The 21397-nt window shown below is 47.1% G+C and overlaps 1 long non-coding RNA gene across 1 annotated transcript in view; it reads left to right on the forward strand.

Annotated features, from left to right (window-relative positions):
• The first annotated feature begins 18490 nt into the window (after positions 1-18490).
• Positions 18491-21397, forward strand: part of LOC138453306 (uncharacterized) — a 192673-nt gene continuing 189766 nt past the window's right edge. Inside the window, exon 1 of the long non-coding RNA XR_011260398.1 lies at positions 18491-21394. This is a non-coding gene — a long non-coding RNA (uncharacterized lncRNA). The remainder of the gene's footprint in view (positions 21395-21397) is intronic.

Here is a 21397-nt window from a genome sequence, read left to right on the forward strand (position 1 = left end):
ACACACCGCAGGCGGACTCTCTCCCTCTCCTCCTGGCTCCGATGGGCGGGTGCAGCGCAGGCCGGTGATATCCCAGGGGCCGAGGGGCCAGCAGCAATCCCTGGCAGGACGGCGGCCGGGGGCACCCCGGGCCGCCCCGCGGGCTTCAGGCTCTCCTTCCTTTTCGCTCAGTCCGCACCCGGGACGAGCCGCTCCAGCGCTGGGCCCCCAAGCCGACACGGCCCCGGTGCCGCCCACCACGTCCTTTTCAGAGGCTCGGCTCGCGCCGCAACCCGCAACTCGGGGGGACGATGTCTCGGGGGCCAAGGAGCCAGCAGCAATCCCCCGGCGGGACGCCGGCCGGGAGCACCCCGGATCACCCCACGGGTCGCAGGCTCTCCCTCCTCCTCGCTCAACGAGCACTCGACTAGCTCCGCACCAGCCCCGGGGCCTCAGGCTGCAACGGCCCCGGCGCCGCCGGCCACGTCTCCCCCAGGGGCTCAGCTCCTGCCACCACCCACACCTCCCGTGGCTTGGAGCCCACACCAGCCCGTTCAAGTGCCAGGGAGGGCGATTGATGAAGCAGGCGAGCTGTGTAGCTGTGTGCAGGTCGGGAGCACCGGGCACAGCGTCTTCTCCACTAGGTGGCCATCTTGGAATCCCCACAACACTTCTTAAAACCCGGCCGCGGGGTACAAGACGAAGACATCATGGATATCACAAACGAACAGGTTCGAGGAACCGAAAGAACAGAACTCAGAAAGAGCTGAGGTGCGCCGAGATCTCTGAAGCGAACACGTTCGCGGAAAAAATGGAACTGAGGCTACGGGCTTCATGCGTCCTACTTATAACATCCGTTAACGTCGGCTCGACGGAGGCTCTCGAGGACAGCGTATCGACGTCATCGACGCAGAAAGATTTTCCGAAGCATCACAGCCGTGGTGATTACTGCCATAGATATGGAATATGTCGGAGGACCCAATCCCCTCGAATTGACTTTTCTCGTTCATGGAGAATCTTAATTAGTACAGCAGGTTGATTGTTAGCTGGATGTTCTGCAAACACATTTGAGGTGTATTTCCTGTTATTAGCCAGTTGTCTAAGTAAGGGTACACTGGAATGGACTACCTTTGTAGTGGGTGTCCACTACTGCTAGGACCTTTGTAAACACTGTGGGGGCAGAGGCTATTTCGAATGTTAGCACTTTGAATTTGTAGTGCCTGTCCCCCACTTTGAATCTTAGGTACTTTTTGTGTTCTGGCAACATCGAAATATGAAAATATGCATCTTTCATGTCCAATGTTGCCATGTAATCCCTCTGTTTTTGCAGGGGAATTACCTCCTGTAACTTAATCATCCTGAATGTTTTAGGCTCGCCATACGTGTATGTAGGGCGCAGGTCCAGCACTTGGTGCACTGTTAGACCTTTCTTTGGATCAAGGAAGTTCACTGAATAAATACCTTGATTTTCCTTTAGAGATGGTACCAGCTCCATTGCTCCTTTTTCCAGTTGCGTTTGAATCTCCTCTTGTAGGATAAAGAAATGTTCCGAAGAAATTCTTCTTGCCCGAGGAGGGTGGTGCGTAGTGTTTCAATTAACTCTATGGAGTACCCTTTTTGCCACTGTCGCGAGCAAGCAGGGATCTGACGTTATTCCCTCCCATTGCTGGGGATGCATGGGAGGGAACATGAACTGGCCCGTCATTTGTTGGTGGGAGCTGCCTTTTCCTCAGTGAAACCCACTATGTTAATTGGACTGATAGGGGGCAGGGAGCCGGATGCCCCAAATCCTGTTTGGTTGGATCTATTGAACCCGTGGCTAAGTAAAGTATGCCATGTGTTGAAGACACCCCTCTGGACATATGGCTTATTTGTCCTAGAGTTATTATTGTTTCGTGTTCTTTTTTGGCAGTTTCGAGTTGGTCATCAATGGCCTTCTGTCATGAACATTAACAGAGCAACCCTACATGTGCACCTGCACTTGCCATTTCGGGAAGGGTTGCCCCTAGGAACACTTAAGTATGGAAAGACTGGCCAGAAGGAAAGCGGAACATGGATGCAGGTAGGACGCGCGCGCGCCTGGTGTTGCAACCCCACACATGGTAAGGGTTAAACACACTCAGGTAGGAATAGTAATCAGACATTGTGGGGTTAAAGTTTATTGCAGGCAAATACTCATGGGAACCTGGTTGGCTGCTGGGAGTGGCTGGCTATATAAGCCACGCCCCAGCCTTCCTTACTGCTTCGCGTTGTAACTGCTAACGCAGCCAAAACGCTTGCCGATGTTTGTCCTGCAAAGAAAGGAGTCAGCACGTGCAAAGTCACTTGATCTGCCCCTGCATCCTGGTTTATCTTCAGCAGCTCAATCTTCGTATCCCTGCATGCACGTGACTTGTGGGCACTGGGCAGCATCCCAGTCTTCATCTCTCTGCCTGCACGCGACCCGTGGGCAGCACCGCAAGAAAAGACCAACTGCGTTAGTAAGCAGCGCGCATACCTCTGCATCAGAAAACAGGACATGGGGCAGCGCCCATACTTTAGAAGAGAAAAAACATTTGTAACAGAACTCACCGTGGACCGAGAACGAGCAGCTGACTCAGCTCCAGGAGTGAAACGAACTACGACATCTGTAAGAAAAAGTACACCAGAACAAGCCAAGTAAGCAATAGGCATTGTTAGGTGGGACCCTCCTGTGTGTGTTGCCCCTTTAAGGGGATGTTTTCTCCTCACGTGTATGGCCCCTTTAAGGTGGGCCATGACTGTGTCATGGCCCAAGCTAACAAAAGGAGCCCCTGCAGGCACGCGAGACAGAACGGCTGCAGACTCCGTGGAAGGTTGGTCTGAGTCTGTGTCTCATTGATGATGTATGCCGCAGGCCTACATGTGGGAGGTACAGGCCTGCAGGCCCTGTTGCCATGGGACCCTCGTGCCGGGACGGTGGCCGAGGTCCGCATGGTCAGGACCCTGGCAGGCTGTGCCCCCACCCCGATGGCGCCGATGTCCCCTAGTGCCACGGGGCCTGCCGGATGGACATGGCAGGCCCCAAACTCCCACAGGCGCTGGGCCTGTTTGGTGCTGTGAGGAAGCAGCACCCCGGGGGCGCCTGCCGGATGGACATGGCAGGCGGCCCCCAACAGGCATATCAGTGAGCGCCTGGGGACCAACTCCGTTGGTGACGTGCCCGGTACAAATACCTTTTAACATTTAACATCAGTGCACGTTTATAACGGAGTGATACTAACTCTGCTTTTTATTTACTGTGTCAGCAGCCTGCGAGGAAGGAAAGCCAACTTATAACTTTGGACACATGTAATCCTGGTCCTCGTGAAGCAACGCAGACCGCTTTCACTGTCAAATTACTTACTGTGCGAACTGCAGTTCTGAGTCCTAGCTCACCTCACCACTCTCCTCAGGGCCGCAAACAGTACTTATTCATCAGCCCTCAGCAGAAAGAAAAAGCAATAACAGCATCCAGCCACAGCAGGACTGGGTTGGATCACCAGGGGAAAGAACTGGTGGAGTGCAGCAAGAGCGTCCCTGCAGAGAATATCAGGACGGAGAGCACACTTTCATTTACACACAGGTGAGCTAGCACCATATAACACTCCTGGGGACAACAGGGAGAGACGGGAGGGCAAGTAAGAGGGCTATTTGGAGAAAAGACACACAAGTTAATGTTTAACCCTCCATCCTAGGTACGGTCCCGGGTCCCAACAGCCAGCAGTGCAGACCATGTCCTCAGCCCGAGGTTCCAGACGCTCCTGCAGAGTCAAGGCAAGCGTTACACCTTCCTGAACAGGACTGCATCTTCAATTGGCATGTTGATCAGTGCCGCTTGAGTTTCGGGTTTAAACCTGGAATCACGGATCCACGTGTGCTTTTTAGAAGGGCAGAGCCCTTCTAAAATGGCTCGCCCCCAGAAATGAATCTCCCTGAGGTGTTAGCGGAGTCCAATACATTTTTAAGTATATTTTGCACCACTTGCTTCCCCTCTGTGAAGGTTTTGAGCAGATGTAACCTAGCAGGTTCTGGCACTGAGTCCAGGTTTTTGAGGACCTCATCCCACTGAGTATTGTTGTAGCTTTGCAAGCATTGTTGTATTGTTAGCAATTCTGGTCATATAGGCCCCAGAGGTGGTAATGCGTTGGCCTAACATGTATAAGCGTTTGCACTCCTTGTTAAGAGGAGCTTCTGAGGTAGAGTAGAACACCAGCTATCTTTCTGGTAGTGGGGACTACTAGGGAGTCAGGTTGTACATGTCCCCTGATGTATAAAAGATCTGAAGGCGACGGTTTAAATATTTTTTCTACTCTCGGGTTGGCCGCCCTAGTGAGTGAAGTTGTAGGAAGAGACGGATGTATCCTATTTTAATAGACAGTACTAAGGAAGGGAATAGCCTGGCTGACAGCCTTCATTAAAAATGGAGGATAGTCTGGTGGCAAGCTTCAACATCCCATGGCCCAGATCTCACCTCAGCTACCTGGGCATCTGCCTCCCGAAGCTTGCAGAGCATGCTTACAAGGTAAACTTCCCACCACTGCTCAAAGACCTACAATCGGACATGTCCCGCCGGCAAAGCCAGGAAATATCATGGTTGGAGAGAATTGCAGCTCTAAAAATGAACCTGGTCCCCAGACTACTCTTCCACTGTGTGGCTCTCCCAGTCAAGATCCCCTAGAAGGACTGCCGGAAACTACAGGCAAACATCCTGAAATTGGTATGGGGGGGTAAAAAAACCTTTGACACAAAAGGACCAAGGAAAAGGGTCTCAAGCCTGAGTGTACCCTTATGCATTCACGCAATAGAGAACTCAGGTTGATTAATTCTGTGGGGATATTTTCACAAAATATTTTAATTTTTGTTTTTAGTTCGCCCTCTAGAGAGGTACTTGGGATTACTTCAAAAAAGGCTGCTTCATAGATGAAAAAATAGTAATTTTATTTGATTTCTCTATCCACAGGGTATAAAAAGGAGGTACAGATCAACATATTTGTATTGAATCTCCCGTATTCCTCTTCTGTTCTGATCTTTCGCATGATTAGTTTTCAGAATCCAGGTTAGAGGTTATTAATTGATTCCCATCTTTTTGATGGGAAGTCCTGAATCAGGAGGCCCAGGTGGGTTTTGAATTCATTGTTTTACTTGTCTGGGACTCTTCCTGATATTTGAAGCCTACCGGTTTCAGTGGCACAAGGGCCACATTCATCAGGGCTGGACAGACACTTAAGGGTTAATGTGTCGATGTCTAGGTAACTGGTTGTATCATGCCAGGGAATCCCACCTGCAGATGAGGCGGGAACAAGAGGGAGGGGGACAAAAAGAGGAGAGTGAGTGGTACCATGATGATTTTTGAGCAGTGTCACAGTCGTTTATCAGTGCTCTCAAGATGAAAATTCAACCTAGGTCTTACCTAGTTATAGGGGTCCCCATGAATATCCGTGTGGTTGGAAGGAGAGAATTTATACTTCCCACGAAAAGCAAGAAGCTATCGTCATTCTCAGGAATCTGGAAAACAAAGAGGGGAGTGCTGTTTTAACCAGAGAGGGCGGACAGTAGTGTAATATATCACATGTAGTTTAAAATTAGTTCTTATTAGGAGGCGTCATATTCAAAATAACCCACAGCATATTTTCATTCAAGGAGCTCCGAGGCTAGACATGTTTACGCTAGACAAGTGTCAATAAAAGAGTCCTGCTCAGAAGCCCCGGATCTGGCAGCCTGGGGGTCCCCGAAATTGAAAGGTACTGCCTAGAAACCCAGCTTTCAGCTGCTTTTATGTGGCAGCCTGGTGCCAACAAACCCTGATGGGTGAAGCTGGAGGAAGACTGGAGTAGGTACCCTCTGGAATCCCTCCCACACATCTCCTGGCCACCAGAAACATGGTGGACAGTTGGAAGAGTGCAGCCAGGAATGGAACTGCAGGCGCACAGTGGGCCCCTTCACACCGATCTGTGAGAACCCTGAATTCACCCCAGGGATGGGACAGCACGCCTTCTCCAAATGGAAGGCAGGCGGACTGAAATGTTTAGCAGACTTCCAAATGGCGGGCTCCCTGCTAACCTTTGAGGACTGCAAAGGGAAATTCCGCATCCCGGAAAGCGAGAGGTTTCACTATGCCCAGCTCTGACATTGGCTGTCACACGACTCAACGAGGACGAAGGGTAGCAGGGAGCTCACAGCGCTAGAATGCACACTAACGACGACCCCGACTAAAGGGAAAATCTCAACCCTATACAAGCTGCTGGACAGAGTACCCCCTGACTCTAAAGAACCGTACATGGTGCGCTGGAAGCAGAGAACTTGACAAAGATATCTGGAACCGTATCTGGACGAGAACCCACAAAGCCTCCAAATGCGTGACAAATAAATAGGGGGCAATAGAGGTCTGTTACAGGTGGTACTTAACACCAGACACTCTACACAAAAGCAACCCTGCCATACCACCAGGCGGCTGGAGAGGCTGTGCGGACACTAACGCTGTTCCAACTCTTCTGGACCTGCCCAAAGTCAGTCAGATTTTGGAAGGAAGTCTTGGAGCAGATCAGACTCATCACTGGCCGCCGATCCCATGGGACCCGGGAATTGTCTTATTGGGGGACACTGGCAAGGGACAATTCCCGATGATAGTGAGGCTAGCGGACCTCTGCACACACCTGCTTACAGCAGCCAAAATCTCAATCGATAGGCTGTGGAAGCTACCGGTGGGCCCAGCGATCCCAATGTGGTGGGCAAAGGGTTGGGACATTGCCGTAGCGGAGAAGATCACAGCCCTGCGTTTTGGCAATAGGAGCAAGTACTATAGCATTTGGTCCCCATTCCTAGACTACGTGCAAAAATTCCCCGGGATAGCCAGAGAGCCACCAACCCTACACTGGCTGGAAAAATGTGACTAGACACCGCTAGACCTAAGCGGCAGCAATCCGACCCACAGCCAGCTCTAGAATATGTTCCCCATATCAGTAACCCAAGTCTGCAGCGGCCCCTCCCCGGAAACCCCCCCACCCAAACAAGTGCAGGTCGTTTGAATTTAAGTTTGCTACTTTCTATCTACATGATGACATGTATACCGTATGAAGCAAATATGGTTGTTAAATGCTAATAAAAAGTCTTGTTGAAAAAAACAAAATGTCTTCCACGAAATCAGAACAATTGGGAACTGTTTCTTCACTGTGGATGTGGAAATGGTGAGCGGCCCTTTTAAGTAAGTTGTCGTACAACAAATGATCATCAATAGATGTATATCCACAGTCAGGTGCTGTAATATCTTGGGTCTTGGTGATTGTGACATCTGGATCATCTTGGTAAAAACTGTAAGGGGGCTGACTAGGGTTGTCCTGGACTACATATCAGATGTCCTGATCTGGTTAATTATATCCCTGTTTTGAGTCATAGGAGGTATCCATGGCTGTGAGTGTGGAAGTATGAGTGGGCAACAGAGAGCGCTGTGCTTGACCTGTCTCTAGGGGTTCAGACATCTCGAAGTCTAATGTTTCCTGTCGAATGGGATATTTGTTAATGAAATCGACAAAAGAAGAAACTTTGTCCATTGTGTCCCCAAAGCGTTCTTTTGTCAAAGTCCCTGTCTTAGGTGTCTCTGCTAAGGGTAAGACAATAGAGTCTGGATCTTCCCTTGGTCTTTTCTTATAAAGAGATAGGGATAGAGGTGAATGGGCCTCATACTGGTGTACCGCTTCAGAGGCAGCAGGAAAGAGTTTTATGGCTGTGTGACTTTTTGTGATGGTTTTCTGGCGATAAATTACTTTTTTGCTTTTTCGACCGATGTTTCGACTTCCCCGAATCCTCCATCGAGTACGTCTTACGCACGCCTATAGCTGCCCATCGTTCTTTATCACCTTGCGGTAAACACAGTTGTGGAACTGCATCAGGCTTTATTGGTGCTTGGTCGGTAGGCAGTAAAGCATCTTTCGATGGCTCTGGCAAAGAGCGGCCTTGGGGTATGTTTAGGCATGTGAGCGTGTGCGTCCTTATAGCCAGGGGCTTTCCCCATAGCAGCATGCTGTGACTGCCTTTTGGGGCTGGGGACCGATGCGCTGGGTGCCTGAGGGTCCCTTGTGATGTCTTCAGGCTCCGAAACAGAGCCTCCGCTGCCCTGGCCTTTTGGATCAGATTCAGAGACCGACAGCGGTTTCTGACTTGGCCATCATAGCATTTGCCGCCTACTGCTTCGTTCAGTGCTCTTTTAGAGATTTGGGCCTAAGAAGGTTACAGGATGCACAACAGGGCTCTTGGTGATTGCGAGGAATGCAGTGGTTTCACACTCTGTGTGCCCTTCCACAGATATTTTCTGTTGTAATTCAGACAGAATTTAAATGGAGTTCACTCCCTGGTGGGTGTACATTTTAAGGGCAGCAATACAGAAGCAGCAAATGGAGGTATGCATTCTTTGTAAGAAAGGATTCAGTCCCCCCCCACTCTCCCTACTGTTAGGTCGAAGCCAAGTGTAGGCCAAAACCGTTGCTGGAATGATCGTCCGTTTCAGCCATAGAGTTAGTCGTCTGCCGAGCGGTAACCGTTGAATATTAATAAAGTAATAATAACTCAGAAAGTAACATAGTTACGGGAGTCAGCAAGAACACGTCTAACCATGATGGCAGAAAGTGTGAGGGATCATGGTTACAGTCAATGTCACACTAGGGATAAGATTACAAACGTGCCCAGTTCACATTCCTTTTCGAACTTCTAAAACTTCATGTGCAATACTCCACACCTACCACTAGATGACGGCCTATGCAAAGCATGTGATTCTAAGCAGATCTACAAGACTCAGAAATATATATATGTAATTTTGCAGTCATATTTTTTTAAGAATACCTATGCTTACTATTTCTATAATATATCCCAATACATACCCATTCTTTGTTTTATAACACATCTCTTCTCATTTACAAAACAATACGTGTATATACTATTTTTATAATAAGCACAGCCAAACATTTAAGATGTATGAAACAATCAGGTTTCAACATGTTTCTATTTCTATTTAATTCCATTAATATTTGTTTACTACAGTATAGGCATATTTTATCCTACACATTTCTTACATATATTTGCCATAATCCGGTACATCCTATATAATGGACAATTTGCTTGCTATTTAATAAAAGTAAATATATTTATAAAATAATACATATGTATACTTTAATTTTCATCTTTTACCAAATACTACAAATGAAAGCTTCACAAATACAGATGCCACGATTGGGTCATGCAGAGAGAGTGTCTGTCTGTCTGTGTCTGTGTCTGTGTCTGTGTCTGTGTCTGTGTCTGTGTCTGTGTCTGTGTCTGTGTCTGTGTCTGTGTCTGTGTCTGTGTCTGTGTCTGTGTCTGTGTCTGTGTCTGTGTCTGTGTCTGTGTCTGTGTCTGTGTCTGTCTCTCTCTCTCTCTCTCTCTCTCTCTCTCTCTCTCTCTCTCTCTCTCTCTCTCTCTCTCTCTCTCTCTCTCTCTCTCTCTCTCTCTCTCTCTCTCTCTCTCTCTCTCTCTCTCTCTCTCTCTCTCTCTCTCTCTCTCTCTCTCTCTCTCTCTCTCTCTCTCTCTCTCTCTCTCTCTCTCTCTCTCTCTCTCTCTCTCTCTCTCTCTCTCTCTCTCTCTCTCTCTCTCTCTCTCTCTCTCTCTCTCTCTCTCTCTCTCTCTCTCTCTCTCTCTCTCTCTCTCTCTCTCTCTCTCTCTCTCTCTCTCTCTCTCTCTCTCTCTCTCTCACTGTGGCTACCATCTATCGGCCGCCTGGTCAGATCTCCTCCTTCCTCTCCGAGTGGGTAGACCTCTCCTCTTACCTCCTGGTCTCAACCACTCAACTCCTCCTTCTTCTTGGTGACTTCAACATCCCCCTGGAAGCTTCCTGTCCTTCCTGTCTTTCGTGACCTCTGCGACTCACTCTCTCTCCATTCTCCCCTCTGGCTCGACTCACTCTGCAGGGCACACTCTGGATGTTCTGATCTCTTCAGACCTTCCCCTCTCGATTCCTCTCACCACTTCTCTCTCCTGGAGTGATCACTTTCTCCTTTTCTCCCATCTCACCCTCTCTACCCCTCAGGCCAAGCCAATTCCAGCACTGCCACCTACCTTCTCTGTTATCCGATGTGTCAGTTGAGGCTTTCGCCGCCACTTTCTCACCCCCAACCCCTTGCCCCTTAGCTGACTCACACCCTGACACAGCCCTTTCCATGCTCCTCTCTGCTATATCTGATACTCTCAATGTTCTTGCCCCCGTCATGAGGATCCGCTTGAAGCCCAAAACCAAGTGCAACTCCTGGTACGACTCCGACCTCGCCACCCTTAAAAGCAAGTGCAGGGTGGCGGAGGGGAAATGGCATGCTTCTGGTACAGTGTTGGGGAGAATTTTGATTCTACGGATAATTTCCCTTACCTAGTGAGTCCCCCAGCAGCTTTGCTGGATTTCAGGGGTTTATTTTTTCCACCTGGTAAGAGTGTGAGCCTTTTTCCCATTCTTACATGTGCTTTGCCATGTGTATTTCTACTTATTGTGTGATCTTGTGCTCTGGAGCACACCACTCCATGAGCCATATGTTTTGTGTGTGTTACACAGCACCTTCAGTGCAGTGACACAGGGTTGTCTCTAAGACTTCCCAATGACTCCATTTTTCTGGGGCTGACTACTGTCCCCCAGAAACATGTAAAGTTGCCCATTAACTTTATATAGTCACTTTAAATTACAGACCCAGTACACCCCATCTTACATGGAGTACTGGAAAGGGTTAATTCCTAACCCTTTTTGTCTGTGCCTCTCTGAGCTTTGTTTTGCACTCTTAACATTTCACTTGGCTGGTGGCAGTGGTATCTACCCTAACTTTTCTACCGCGATTATACTATATAAACGTGGTACTGTTTTAGGCTATTATTAGCCTCAAACATAAACCCGCTTGACCAAATACTCTTTCTTTTGGCTCCGGTCGGGTTTATTCGCCATTTCTTTTTGTTAAAGTCCTTCTTGTGTTTTACTTTGCGCGGCAAATCATGTTTGCCTTCTTTGTTCGCCGACCTTTGGCGGGCTTCTGCCCAGAAGCCCTCCTTTGGCGTCTGGGTGTCTAGGTGGGCTGAATGTGAGGGAGGGGTTTAGTAACCCCCTGCACAGGGTCTCCTTGGAGTCCCAAGTCGCACTTTGTATCCATTGGCTGGAGAGGTTGTCTGAGCTGGGCAACCCCCCCTGCTGTGTGATTGAGAGCCAGGCTGTGTGAATGGGGGATTTCTGCATAAAAGGCAGGACTCTTGGGCTGAAAGTCAGAGTCGCCACTGGAACTACAAGAACCGAAGAAGAAGCGGAGAAGAAGACGGCTGCTGCAACTCCCAAGTCCTGGTGAAGCCCTGCTGCAGTCCTGAGCTATCTACCCTACCCTTCAATGACAGAGAAGATCCAGTCCAGAGTCTTCTTCCCTTGAGCTTGGTGGGACCAACCACCTCACCTTCCACAGCCAGAGGATCCACTTCTTGGTCGAAATCACTGCACACTGCTGTAGTGGTCCGGATAGCCATCTGAAGAGCCTATCCTGTTTTAAAGGAGCGCACCTTTTATTCACCGTCGCTTTGCTGCTGCTGGCTTCATCGCTGGGTAGTGCAGATCGTTCCCAGCTCTTCATACGAATAAAAGGTACTGTGTCCGACTTCGAGGAACTAGGGTGAACCCTTTTTCCTTACCCAAGGCTTGCCCTTGTCTTCCTTCCCTCATAACCTTTGCTTCCCTTGTGACAATATCTAAGTACTCCTGGCAATCTTGAATCGTGAACTGCTCTAAACTTGTGATCCTCGGCAACAGGACCCCTGTCCCATTGACACTGGCGCAGGTCTATTGACTTTTATCTACATTTTAGAAAGTGCCTTTTGATTTCATCTGCCTTGACAAAAGTATTGCCTACGATTTTTATCCCCAATTTTCTTGTGTTAATTCATGTGCTAAGTGTGTTTCACTACAGTAACATTTCTTCTTGCGGGTATGCTTTTCTTTCGTAAGACCGAACGGTCATTACTGTCAAAAAGTGATTGGGTAACAACACCCGGTAACGTCTTTGTTTCACAACACCGGCCTGTCAAAACCAAAGGTACTTACCTTGAATGGTTCTGCACAAGGGGAATTGGTTGTGTGTAGTGTATTTGTGTGGTTTTAATTTAATAGAAGTGAAGTGTTTTGTGAACAGATGGTTTAAAATAAATGTACTTTTACTTTTTAACCAAAAACCTTGAGTCAGTGTTTGCTTGAGTCACAGTGATTGTAGTCCTTTGTGTAATCTCTACTACTGCTCCGCTACTGCTACCACTTTAACAGTGTAGTACAGGCTTGTACCAAAGGTGAACTTGTATTACCACTTTTAGTCTTAATAGTGTGTAGTGGTCCCTAAGGGCACTGCACAGGATTCTGCCTAACATACATCCTCTGACAAACTGGCCTGCCGCCTGCTCCTAAGGCAATACCTAAGGCAATACCGGCTCTCTGTCCACACCAAGGAGAGAGCCCACATCCAAGCACGCATCTCTGCTGCATCTAACAACTCAGCCAAAGCTGGCCAACCCTGCTGCAGTCTCTACCTCTCCTGTCCCCTCCCAGGCCTCCTGCACGGCCCTGGCTTCTCATTTCATCTCTGAAACTCAGGACATCCTGTCCTCTTGCCCTTCTTCAGCCACTTATCTTCCCTCCTTCTCTGACTTTCCCCTGTTCTCCTCAGATGAGGTTTCTAGACAAGTCCGATTTATGAAAGTATCGTCAAAACAGGTTCATCCCTGTTCCTCCAAAACTATCAATTACCACATGGACACCCTGGCTCCTGCTCTGGCTGACTTCTGCAGCCACTCCTTCATCGCTGGAGTCTTCCCCTCCCCCCTGAAGCACTCCCTTGTGCACCCTCTTCTTAGAAAACCCTCTGCCGACCCTTCCTGCCCAGCTAACTATCGTCGAATCTCCATCACTCGTTTCCTGGGCAAACTCCTGGAAAAGCTCGCCATCTCCCAGCTTAATCTTCACTCTGAATCTGTTGGTTGTCTCCATGACCATCAGTCTGGTTTCAGTGCTGCCAGAAGCACAGAAACTGCTCTCCTGAACATCAGTGAAGACCTGCTCCCCAACTTCGATTCCACCACCCCCCGTGCCCTCATCTTACTTGATCTCTCTTCTGCCTTTGACACTGTCAACCATGCCATCCTGCTCAACCGTCTCTGTGATAACCTGGGTATCACTGATCAGGCCCTGGCTTGGCTGACCTCCTTCCTCTCGGATCAACCCTCCCAGGTCCAACCTGGGTCCTTCCTCTGCGCTCTAGCTCTACCTATGGTGTTCTCCAGGGGTCTAGCCTCCCTCCCTGGCTGTTCAACCAATACCTGGCACTTCTTGCCCATCGCATTGCCGCTCTCTGCCCCATTTTCAGTGCTATGCGGATGACACTCAGCTCATTTTCAAGCTCCCTTCAGCCACCTCTTCTTCTCTCATCTCCGACTGTCTGTCCACCATCCAGGAGTGGTGTGCCCCCAATGATCTCTGCCTTAACCTTAATGCCAGTAAGACCAAGATTTTCCTCATCTGCACACCTGCTCCCTCTTTTCCTGTCACTCTCTGGCCGGCCTCTCTTGGCCCTCACCCTGGTCCCACCTGTGAGGCTAAAAACCTTGGTGTCATCTTCGACTCCACACCTTCCTTCTTAGAGACGTCAGAGATGTGAGGAGAGAAGTCACACAACCAACTGAACCTCTGAACCTCCTCAGAGGTATTCTTCCTTTCCTCTCCTTCTCCCAGAAGCTCACCATCTCCAGAGCTCTGATTCTCTCTAGATTGGACTACTGCAACAGCCTCTTTCTAAATCTGCCTGGCTCTACTCCCCGCCCTCTGCAACTCATCCAAAACAGGACTGTGAGACTTGTCCTTGGCCTCAAAGCCAGGGATCGTATCTCTCCAGGACTGAAATCTCTGCCCTGGCTTCGAGTGGCGGCGAGGATTAAGTTCAAAACCCTCTGCATTGTCCACAAGGCCTTCTGGGGCCCGTAGCTTCAATACCTTCAACTCTCTTCCTAAATATCTTCCCTCTCAAGCTCTTCGCTCAACCACCTCCAACTCCCTCAGGGTTAGTTGCTTCTCCAAGCAGCGAGTTGGTGGTAGATCTCTTCTTCTGCTGGGGCCTCCCTCTGGAACAGCCCCCCTGCCTCTCTGAAACTTGAGAACCATCTCTGGTTCCGGAAGCACCTCAAGACCTTCCTCTTTGCTTCTGCTTTCTCTCCTCCTCTCCCCTTCTGACCACCTAGCTGAATCTTAAACTACACTGGTTACCTGGCTAACCACTGATCTCGGGCTCAGGTCCCCTTCACGCGAGTTGCACACCTACACTGCTCCCCTGGCAACCCTTGCACTCAAGGATTGTTTCTGTATCCTTACAGCCCCCAGTAGCACTTGATACCTGATGTCTGCACTTACCCTTGCACTTGCCACCAGCTGGCTGCACTTTTATTTATTGTCTTTATTTATTTTACTGTTATCCTATGTACTGCCCCCTCCCCTTGCACTTTTCCCCTTTCCCCCTCCTGCACCTGCACAATCTCAATGTCATCTGACCTAGTAGGATCGTTGTCTGGTTTCCCCTCCCTTGCCTCGTCGCGCCTTGAAACACCTGTGTATAGGCGCGTTATAAATACCATATCATGTATATTTAATTTTTGTTATACAATCTTCCCTTTGGTTAAGCATACAGAAAGACATACAGAGGGGTCCTATAAATATTGTAACATATCCAATGAGTCATCTTATGTCTGGTGCCGTCAGTGATGTCACATTTGATGTAATTAGTGATGTCACCAGTGATGTAATCTTTGATGTCATCATTGTGGTCATATGCTGCGCACCAGGGGGCGGCAAGTTAAGTTGGCTTTGCCTGAATTGTATGCTGAATTGCAGGGTATTTGTTAAGTTACATTTTCACCTTAACGCCCCTGCACCTAAAGAGGTTTCCCTGAATATACATACATACATATACAACATTCAATATACAATCTATGCAGTCAAAAACTAAAATTTCTGAACCCAATGAAAGTATTCTAGGTGCTACTAATTAGCTAAAGTGCAGGAAGTAGTTAGTAGCTGTTAGTCAGCAGAAAATAGAGACTTCTCATTAGAAAATGAAAAAAAAAGTAATGAAAAAAACATTAAAACGCTGTTTTCTGCCAGTCACATTAATTTTCCAATAGAGCAAAAGTGCAGTTTTTGAACAGCCGTCGCATGAAACCTGCTTGGCAGATTTGGACAAAACAACAAATACTTTAAGGAACTGGATCAAACATGCACCCCATACCAATTCATTTTACATACTCCATGCCATACATGGAAATGTACAGACTTAAAATGACACCTTCCATAAATTAGTAATACCATTGTTATGTCGATAATGAAATATTTACTTTCTGATCTTCATTTGTTTTCAAACTGATTTTTTCTGTGTGCATATTACCCAAACTTCGAATTCGTACATTATATATCATAATGCACACGAGCAAGTACTCTTTTATATGGGATTATTTTTTTTTACAAAACTACTGGTCATTTCGAAAAAATGTGTTCATGTAATGTTATTACAGTAAGAATTGTAATGTAAACATTGACTAATTTCATAACACTATTAAACATATTTTTATTTCTATCTATTCTTATTTTATTTACTACTACATATTATACTACTCATAGTATGTTTGAAATAACTTAAATGGATACCAGAACCAGGTACTTTCCCTGCAATGAAGTATTGAAGCCCATAGTGCAAAACTTTTCAAACGTCAGAAGCAGCTGCATTGAGCAATTACGAGATACAGAGAGCTGGAGTGCAGTGCGGCTTGACGTACTCTGACTAGAGACGTGCATAGGTCCTCTCCTCTAGCCCTCAGAGGACAAAGGAACCCGCAGGATCGCAAAACTGCACGGTGGCCGTGCAGTATTTGCAAGCTGGTCGTGTCAGTTGCCCACGTACCATCACTGTTGCATGAGGTCCGAGAATGAGGTCTGTGGTCTGAAAGCGATTTAATAGTGGCGGCGCCTGGAAGAGTACGAACGTGTGCATCTGTCTCCTTGCTTACCTCGGCTTGGTCCTAGTTCTATCACGGCTGCACCTTAGTGGGATATTGTGTCCTGCAGTGCTGTCGTATATATTATCAAAAGTATAGACCTTGCTTAGTCTAGCCTTTTCTTTTATTTGGCTTTGACTTTTGCAGGCCAGGGTGTGTAGATAGCGCTATCTCTGAACCAGTGGCATTTTTATTATTGTTTGTCTACTGGCGACCGGATAGTGCTGTACTCACACCTGAGGCTTCTGTTGATCTGTATACGGTCATTGTATCTGATACTTGTAAGCTGGTCTCTTTTGACCCCCCCCACCCTTGCTGGTGACTGTGGATTTATAATCTTTGAACCAACGGGAGGGGTCTGCCAGCTGGTAAACTGAAACTTAGGAGTAAAGTAAAAGGAAACAAAAAGAATAGAGGCGGTGCAGTTGATATGGGCACTGCTGAAAAATACCTAAACTAAAAGATTTGGAATCTACTCCTGTTGAGGTATTGGCGGGGAGTGAGAGTATGGATGGGTGTCGGTTGTCCACAAGGAAGAGAAGAAGAGTTAAAGTGCTCCATAAAAATATTGAGCCCATAGAGCCCATGAGCCACATGAAGTTCCCACAGAGGAAAATACTGAACCTGCCTCTAAGCAAACAAGGTCTAAACGGGGCAGAAAGAGGGCTGCCAGGAAAACCAAACGACTCGCTTCTAAAACTAATAATCTTACAACATGGCTACTTGCCTCAAAGAATGGGCAAAAGCCCGAAGACTCTCACAACCAGGGTGAGGTGATGATTGAGACTGAAGAATCGATTATTAGCTCAATGGATTCCACGGCTAGTTCCACTGATAGCAGTGTTGTGTCTGTGGGCACCCCAATACCTAAAAATAGTTCCACGGTCAAATTCAGACTGCCTAATCAGGAGACATGCATGAAAGTTAAGAATAAAGGTGCCGTGTCTGGTATGAATGTGAAAAAACATCTTCCCAGTAAAGAGTTCACTATCTAAGGGTATACAAGGAAGAATTGGAAACCCATAAACCGCAGTAAGCTTTTGGAAATCCTCTGTTCGGAACTGCCGTTGAGGATTGTGAAAAGTGTGGATTTTAAATTTGGAGATCAGTGCCCTGGCAATATAACAAAGGTACATTGCTTTTCAGAGGCATTGGTCTGTCTTATTAGAGGCTGTAGTGATGAGCTGAAAAAGAGTGGATATGTCCTGGACACCGGCCATGATAATAAAGATGAAGGGGGGATTAAGGGGAAGAATAATAAGACTGTCCCTAACACTCAGAGAAAGCATTTTGGAGTTAGTGATGATCAGGTGAAATCCCATTGGGAATAGTTGTGTTCCTTCTCCTTGTCAATAAGGGAAATTGGTCTGATCTTACTATTGCCTCGTGGAACACACATGGCCATTGCCATTTTATGAATGAATCGAGTTCATATGGTGCTTTTAGTATGGCTCAGATTGTGCTTTTACAGGAGACATGGCTGATGCAAGCAGTAGAGTTTGATGGTTATACTGCCTATCATAAACATGCAAAACAAGGCCCAAAGGATAGACCATTTGGAGGGCTCATTATATTGGGGTCTAATGCCTTTCAACCTAGGGAATGTGTGATGGTCACGGATAATTTGAATATAGTGATCGTCGAAGTTAGAGTGAATGATGGCTGTAAAATTATATTGGTCAATGTATATGATCCTCCTGGCGATGAGCATACTGTGGCAATGTTAATTTGCTTATTTAAGTAACTTTGGGTCTCACCCTATGTTACTAGAGGAATCCAGACGTGGACCCCTTACTCACTATTCTTAGAGAGGCACGAATCCACCCTACTGATGAGGTCAACCAGACCGAAACACGTGTCTGGGGTTTCTGTTGGTACTCTTGTTCGGAGGAGAATTGCCTAGCATTTCGGTGCTGGACTGCCCCAGGGCAGGACAAAGACTGATATGTTTGGGATATTTCTTCTCTGTGAAAGATAGTGAGCTAAATACTCTGGGTAAGTCTCTTGTAACCAGGACTAATGTCTGGCAGAGGGACTCCCTGGACCCCCCTTGTTAATTTGCATATTTAAGTAACTTTGGGTCTCACCCTAAGTTACTAGGGGAATCCAGATGTGGACCCCTTGCTCTTTATTCTTAGAGAGGCACAGATCCACCCTACTGATGAGGTCCAACCAGACCGAAACACGCGTCTGGGGTTTCTGTTGGTACTCTTGATCGGAGGAGAATTGCCTAGCATTTCGGTGCTGGACTGCCCCAGGGCAGGACAAAGACTGATATGTTTGGGATATTTCTTCTCTGTGAAAGATAGTGAGCTAAATACTCTGGGTAAGTCTCTCGTAACCAGGACTAATGTCTGGCAGAGGGACTCCCTGGACCCCCCTTGTTAATTTGCATATTTAAGTAACTTTGGGTCTCACCCTAAGTTACTAGGGGAATCCAGACGTGGACCCCTTGCTCTATATTCTTAGAGAGGCACAGATCCACCCTACTAATGAGGTCCAACCAGACCGAAACACGCGTCTGGGGTTTCTGTTGGTACTCTTGATCGGAGGAGAATTGCCTAGCATTTCGGTGCTGGACTGCCCCAGGGCAGGACAAAGACGGATATCTTTGGGATATTTCTTCTCTGTGAAAGATAGTGAGCTAAAGACTCTGGGTAAGTCTCTCGTAACCAGGACTAATGTCTGGCAGAGGGACTCCCAGGACCCCCCTTGTTATTTTGCATTCTGATAACAATCTTGCCAAGGCGTATACCTGGAGCCATGGTATACAGGAGGAACATATGGTCACGCTATCTGCTGATAAAATTATATGAATGATCCCTTTAAGTATGTATGATCTGATGCCCATTGGTGGTAAGTTATGCCCGTTTAAATCGGGGAAAGTCAATGTAAGACCTTATGACAAAGTTATATGTGACATGAAAATCAAGATGCGCCGTGCTCTCAGAGTATGTGGTCAAAGTGGTCTCAGCCACACTTGTGAAACACTTGTGTATAGGCACGTTATAAATGCCATATCATATCATAGCCCTGAATCACTACATAAAGCTAGACGTAGGGTTAAGAATAACCACAGAAATGGTATTCAACGATATCTGATGCCCGATAGAAATACTAACTGGCAAAACATGGTACAGCTACTGATAACAGGTAACTCAAAGTTTTGGGTCAGCTTTAAATCTATCATGAATGGAGGTAAACAAGAGCTGGCTATCTCCATCGATGGTGCTACCAGGTCAAAATTCCTCCTTGGCAAATCAAGGGAGATGTCAATGCCCTGGAGAAAAAAAAACATACTTAATCTGAACATTTCTAGAGAAGATGTTAATAGAATAATCAAAAGGTTGAAATCCTACACAGCTCTTGGGCCCGACGGGCTATGTAACATAATAATTAAGGAGAACCCCGATGTATGGGCAGACATACTGCTAACAATATATAGGAAGGTAACTGTTACAGGTACTATGCCCAATTTGTGGAAAATGTCTAACATTATTCCAGTACATAAGAACGGCTCACGTAGCCTGCCTGAGAACTATCGTCTTTTCGCACTTACTGATGTACCCAGTAAGATATTCTGTACATTTGTTCTTAAAGAGAATAACAACTGGATTGAAAAGGAGCATGTATTGGATATGGCTCAGACGGGCTTCCGTAAAGGCTACTCAACTATAGACAATATATTTATTGTCAACACGCTAGTAGAACAAGCCACGGGCATTGACAAATTACCTCTTTATATCTTGTTCGTAGACTTCTCCTCTGCGTTCGATACTGTAGATCGTGAAATGCTATGAAGCAAACTTGAATCCTTGGGGATACCAGTCTATTTGATATACATATGTAGGATGATTTATGAGGAGAGTACGGCGAGAATCAGACTAGATAACTCTGGATGGATGTCTGATCCCATACTCATTGAAAAGGGCGTTAGGCAGGGTTGTGCATTGGCACCTACGTTATACAATCTTTTTATGGTAGATTTTGGCAGAATTTTTATAGAGAAAAGAAATGCATTTCCCAAATTGGGTGCCCGTAAGATTGGCTGGATAAGCTATGCCTATGATATTATTGTGTTTGATAACACTTATATTGGCATATGCAACAGTGTAAAGGCAATATGTGAATATGCTGAAACTAATGGGCTCAAAATTAACCTAGCTAAAACACAATTTATGGCAGTGGGACAAGGGTGCAGTAAAAACTCCTATATCCCATGTTCTATTGGTAAGATTCAAAGAGTTAAGTGCTGTCATGACCCTTGCCCCTGGCCCTCACTGGCAAGTCAGCCTTCCAGTTAGGGCCAGGTCAAAGGCCTTAAAACCTCATCCAAGACTCTCTTGGAGTCAGTCCTGGCACCTTTGGCGCCAGGCTCATAACCATCATGAAGACCAACATTAGAATGGGACTATTTAACTTGGGGGGGTTCAGCCAACATGGACACACACACATAGCTCAGTTACAAGGAACTGAGCTATGCGGCCTAGTCTTTTGGGTGTGGCAGGCCCGGAACTACTTTATCTGGACTACTTTGGGTGTGGCAGGCCTGGGACTATTTTACCTGGACTACTTTACCTGAGACCATTTAAACCACACCCAAACAGCAGAACATGCTTTGCGTTATTCTGCTGTGGGCAGCGTAACGCTCATTGTGTCCAGTTCTTTGATGCCAGCTTACCTGAAACCAAGGACCCACAGAGAGAGAAAGAACACTACGGAACTTACTAGGAACCGTATCCTGTCTTCAATCCATCGCTGACTTCAGTTCCACTCACCTGAAGGTACGAACTCCATCATCCAGTACCGCATGCATCCTGGTATACCATAACCTGGAAAGAGGAGAAAGAAAGACAGCATTAGTAAGCTTTTACTCACGTGTCCTCCCGAATGAAGAAAGCCATACAATTCTTACCTGGGTAGTCATCTCCTGGTCAGTATCATTGCTGTAACATTACGGCGCTCGGTGAGGAACATCGCAACCTGCAAGGAGAGAAAAGACACAGGTTAGCAATATAAAAGGCGAAACAGCTACGCGCATTGCGCATTACTCACCGGACAGCATCGCGCACACTGCGCTTTAGTCTACCGGCCCATGCTCATCTTCAAACTGCATGACAACACCAAAATACCTTTCCATGCCTAAAAGGAAAGAATCAAGACATTATTCGAACTAAGAGGAACATAAGAACTGCATATAAAGACTTTAAAGCAGCAAACCTACGGAGACGCAGCAGGCCTGGATTCCCACAGGGGGTCTTGCACCAGTGAAGGAACTTGGTCGCTGCTCGCCCCCACATCTACGCACCCCTGCCACGAGGAGCAGGACAGAGAATCCACCTTTTACAATATTAAGGTG

Source organism: Ambystoma mexicanum, chromosome 4p (assembly GCF_040938575.1).
Source record: "Ambystoma mexicanum isolate Mex_15411 chromosome 4p, UKY_AmexF1_1, whole genome shotgun sequence".
Classification (NCBI taxonomy): Eukaryota; Metazoa; Chordata; class Amphibia; order Caudata; family Ambystomatidae; genus Ambystoma; species Ambystoma mexicanum.